The sequence below is a fragment of the Tiliqua scincoides genome, chromosome 1 (genome assembly GCF_035046505.1).
Source record: "Tiliqua scincoides isolate rTilSci1 chromosome 1, rTilSci1.hap2, whole genome shotgun sequence".
NCBI classification, from domain to species: Eukaryota; Metazoa; Chordata; class Lepidosauria; order Squamata; family Scincidae; genus Tiliqua; species Tiliqua scincoides.
The window spans coordinates 55,854,703-55,859,985 of NC_089821.1; positions in this window are offsets into that span (position 1 = coordinate 55,854,703).

Below are 5,283 nucleotides of genomic sequence, written 5' to 3' on the forward strand. Positions count from 1 at the left end.
TACAGTCAACAAAAATGTACATGCCTATGAACTATGTGTAAAAAATGTTTTCTCTGCAACCTTTTTCTTCCTCTGCTACTTTTTATTTTATTAGTTTAAAACAACTATTTACTATTATCTTCTCTACAGCAATCTAGTGGGGGTTGGTGTGTTGCTTCAGGAAAAAGGCTATAACTTTGCTTAATAGAGACCCCTTTTCTCCATCACCAAGTGGTGAATGGGGCAGGAAACCAATAACTGACTGTCAAGGGAGGTCTGTTCCTGGACTACCGCACAGCATTTGTCCGGTGGGTGGGATGAGGGGTCTTTGAAGGGAGAATGGTTGTGAAACAACCCTTGGAGGCACACGGTTTCCCAAGAGATGACTCATCAGCCAGCTCTTGTGGAAATCTCAGGGCAGTTTTAATTGGTAGATAGTTGGGGTATCGACATGTATCCACAAAGGGGTTTCTCTCTCCTAGCTCTTGTTTTCTGCTCCAATGAAATGATCTCATGCTTTTCTCAATTACAGAGGAAAGCAATGGGTGAAAGTATTCTTAGAGAAACAAGTGAAGTCATGCCTTGTGCAATGCCGTGTCACTGGCCGTGCTCTGAGAGCCACAATACTTGAGACACCATTGCACCACCTCTCTGGCAAGACAGCTTGTTTTGATTCTCTCTCTCTCTCTTGCTCATTATTTTGTTGTTTTCTTCCTTGCCATGGAAGGAAGGACCATCAGTGACCTAGAACTGTGTGTGTTTGCCTGTGCCCCACTGCTTCCTCTGTTCCTAGCCTGCTTGTTCCCTGGGGCATGGATTTCTCTGTCGTTCACAGCAAGCCATTGAATCAACAGCCAGGCCCACAGGCAACATGTGGAATGGTGCATATTCCACCAACAGCTGTTTAGACTCAGCCTGGAGTATGGTAAAACTACACTAAGGAAAGTCTTATCAGCAGTTAAAAAAGAATAATAGGAATGGCTCTTTAAGGAGAGGGGATTACATTCGTGTTAAATAACCAAGGCTAAATCAAGGACTGTTTTAACAATATTAGGACTGAAAGCTGGAATACAGGATTCTGTACTATGCATGATACAGGATCCTGGGTAAGCATTATGTTTGTACAGAAACTAGGGCAGCAATCCTGCATACACTTACCTGGGATTTAAGCCCTATTGAAAACAGTTGGATTTATTTCTAGGTAGGGCAACATGTCAGATTTGTGCAGGAACTATAGAGGATGGGCTTTCCATGTTCCAATGTCAAAAGATCTTTTAAATGGATCTGTTAGTATTTTTCTATTGTGCTCATACACTGTGTAGCCTGACTGACCATTTCCAATATTGAATGGGGAATGTCATAAAATGATTATATTTTATGGGTGTTTTATTCCTCTCTGTGGGGTTTTGCTTGTTTTCTCTATATGTACTGTGTGATCCTTATTGTTTGTGATCCTTACCCTGCTTCTTGCTTACCAAAGCATGGTAAGCATCTTGCTTCTATCATTTCATGGACTCTTTGTTTCCTGATCTTCCTGATTGGCATGGCTCTTCCACTGGGATTCAGGAATGCTTGAGTCAGGGATGATTCAGCTGATTGGCTCAGATTCCTGCCTGCCTTCATCCAGGCAGAGAAAGGTAGAGATCAAATAGTATGATGACTGATACTTCTTTTTTCAACAGCCTGAGGACCTCCCTCAAGGAGCTCCAAGGAGGAGAGGCCCCTCACTGGATGTGAGTGTAAAGAGCTGGTGGTTCTATCACCCCAGTAAGATCAGATAAGGAACTTCGTAGGTAGAAAAAATGCTAATGATGTTGTTTTGGGGTTCATCTCCTCTAGCTGTGATTAAAGCTTGAACATGTTGGAAAGTTCAACTGAAGTTTGCTGTAAAGCTGAGTTTAAAAATGCAAAATGGCTGGTACGGGTCTGAGGAGACCCATAGGCAATTGACCAACCTACCAGGAGGTACATCAAATAAAGTAAAATATTTTTACTTGCTATATGCTTTAACATGGTGGGGGTAGGATTGGATTGGCAATATATTTGCAATTCTGCTTAAGAACTGCAGCAGTAGAATCCCATCGTCTTACTCAATAGTTTTCTTGATAAAATATATATTCAAGGAATTGGTGGCTTTTCAAAAATTCTTATGTGGAAATATTCTTCTGACATGAAACACTTTTTGCTTTTAGTTATGAGAATCGCCTGTCTATAACAACAAAAAGTTAAGGTGTTCACCTCTGATTCACCTAGAAAAATTTATCTGGATTCCAGACTGGAAGGTCCAAGAGAGGTGATTTCTGAGAGGCTGAAGTCAATTCATACTAGATGAGTCCAGTTTTCACCTCTTTGCCTCCATTTCAGGGTAAGATTAAGTTAATTCCAGGAATGGGCTTGGACAGTACAGCTGTGGATTTGGAAAAATACTTCCTCTGTCTATGACATTTCTGTTATAGTTACTCTTAAAGACAAAAGGGCCCTTCAAAAGAGTGGGGAAGAATTGCAAAACAAGGCCAGAATTAGAAACCTGAGACCTTGGGGATTTCCAGAACAAAGTGAATCAGTGGATTGCATTGTTTGGTATTTTATTTTCTAAAAGGTTATCTGTTTAACTTGGCTCTGCATATTGGGCTGATTAATTTTCTTGACATCACCAGCAGGTTACCTGCCAAAATGAGTTCCTTGGAAAATGGCACCTTTCCTCATAAGAGTTTGATCACCTACCATTCAGAGTGAAAACACCTGTGGATTGTGAGGCTGGAATCTTCCTATTGGTTTTGGATTCAGATCAATGCCAAAATTGCTTATGGAGGGAATGGGGAAAAATGAAAGGCTTGAAACTTACAAAAAAAAAAAGTAGTTTGCAAGACATCAAGATTGTAAGAAAGCTACTGCACTGTAGAATATTTTAGGTGGAATAGAGATGTTTGGTTTACCAGGCAGGGTTATGGGGAATAAATGGGAGGGCCCAGCATATTTCACGAGTCCTGAAACAAATGAAGAATGCTAAAAATTAAGAAAAGAACCTGAGTCTGAAAAAAGATTGATGCAGAGAGTTCTTACTCACTTACCTATTGCATTTCTATAACACTGTTCTGCCAATACAGTTAAGGCAATTTACAGTGTAATAATGCTGAAAGAACAAGGTCACCAAAAATAAAACAGAATCGTCTTAGCCCTTGATGAGTCCATTCAGTAAGTGGTGAACTAAGCTCTCTGAGCTGGGCACCGCTTCTTCCTGCCCCTTCAGGACACACAAATCTTAAGTAACTCCTGAGAACAATAGGGAGAGGTTTCCCCCTTCTTTAAGGGAGTCATTCCCAGAGTACCCAAATGGATACATTTTTAATAGTATGGTTATTTCAGATGCCTTATTCCCTCTAGTGTTAGAATATTCTAGTTAGAATAGTCTTCTATTCTTTATAGAGTACCAGAGGTGTCCATGCAAAATTGGTAGTCAAGCTGGATATACAAGCAGAGTTACATTTTATGGTGTGTAATAGGTTAGCTATGCTTTGTATGCTGTGACAGAGTTTATCAACTTGGGCTCCAATATCACTGCAATCAGAGACTGCAGCCATGAAATTAAAAGTCATCTGCTTCTTGGGAGGAAAGCTATGGTAAACCTAGACAACTTAATTAAAAGCTGAGACATCACCTTGTCAACAAAGGTTCATATAGTCAAAGCTATGGTTTTCCCAGTAGTAATGTATGGTTGTGAGAGCTGGACCATAAGGAGAGCTGTGTGCTGAATTATGGTGTTGGAGAAGACTTGAGAGTCCCCTGAACTGCAAGGAGATCAAATCAGTCAATCCTACAAGAAATTAACCCTGACTGTTCACAGAGCCTATGAGAGGAATTTTATCAGGGGGTACAAAGTTTCTTTTGGGCCCCTTTGCAAAGGGGGAGAGGTGAAATGAAGTGGGGGAGGGTGGTGATGGGTGAGCTTAATAGGGGCAGGGAGGGACAAAGCAGCAGGGGTAGAGACAGCTAGAAAAGTCTTTGGAGCCCAGGTCTACCCACCCATGTGGCATCAGTAGTGTCCCCAGCATCCCCAGTCGTGGCAGTGTCCCCAGCACCCCGTGCAGGCAACAAGTCTGAGTAGATAGGAAAATATATGATCCCAGGAAATTTCTGGGCCCCCTCTTTTGGCTCCTGGGCCCCTCTTTTGACCCTGGGCCCAGGTACAAATTACCCCCTTTACCCCCCTCTCCTAGGCCCTGACCATCAGAAGGACAGATACTGAAGCTGAAGCTTAAATACTTTGGTTATCTCGTGAGAAGGGAGGACTCTTTAGAAAAGTCCCTGATGCTGGGAAAAAACTGAAGGAAAAAGGAGAAGGGGATGGCAGAGGATGAGATGGTTAGATAGTGTCACCTAGGCAGAACTAGTTGGACACAACTTACTGTCTGAACAACAACAACAACAACAATGCCTTGTATTACGTTTACCAGTGATTAAGGTTGCAATCCTAAACATAATTATGATGGAACATGTCCCACTGAACTCAAAGAGGCTTACTTCTAAGTAAATATGCTTAAGATTGTGCAGTTAGACAGTAGGAGTTAGACATTAATGCTGCCAATTATCACCATTTGATTAAAAGAAAATTCCCCTTAGGCAACAACTGTTGTGACCTGTTACTCAGGGAGAGCGGACCCCCACCCAGCTAACAAAGAAATTGACCTGCCTGCCATTCTCATGACTTCTCTTCCTAATTTTGCTTCCCTTTTATCTTCCTCTGTCTTGTTCATTATCTTCCTGCTTGCCTGGTTTAAAACAAGAGAGTAGATTTCCATTAATTCCATAGAGGGCCAAGACTATAACAGCAGCACGGTTTTGTGTCATCCAAAGGAACGAGACATCTGTTTTTGTAAAAAACTTTGTTCTTATGTTAGTTGCAATTCCTCATTTTTATTATTTATTGTTATTGGTACAGATAAATGCAAAACCTTAATCACCTAATGAGAGGGGGAAAAAATGTTGCCAAATATCAGTGACTGATGTGTACAGTAAAGGTCTCTGCCTCACCTAAAAACGTATGATCTGGAGACAACTGCCAGGTCTCATCAGTGCTGGCACCAACTTGCTGAGGGCCCTGGGACAAAGCCTTCCACTGGGCCTCCGTGGTTCCCCCAGCTTGCCTGCCATGATGCTTTGGTCACTACCACTGATACTGAAGATTCAAAGATTAACCCAGCCAGATGGGCCCTCAAATAGGTGGCCATTAGCCAATGTCCAATGGGTAACACTTGATGTTACCCATCATCTGCAAGACATCTGCAAGAGGGATCTGAAGGCCTT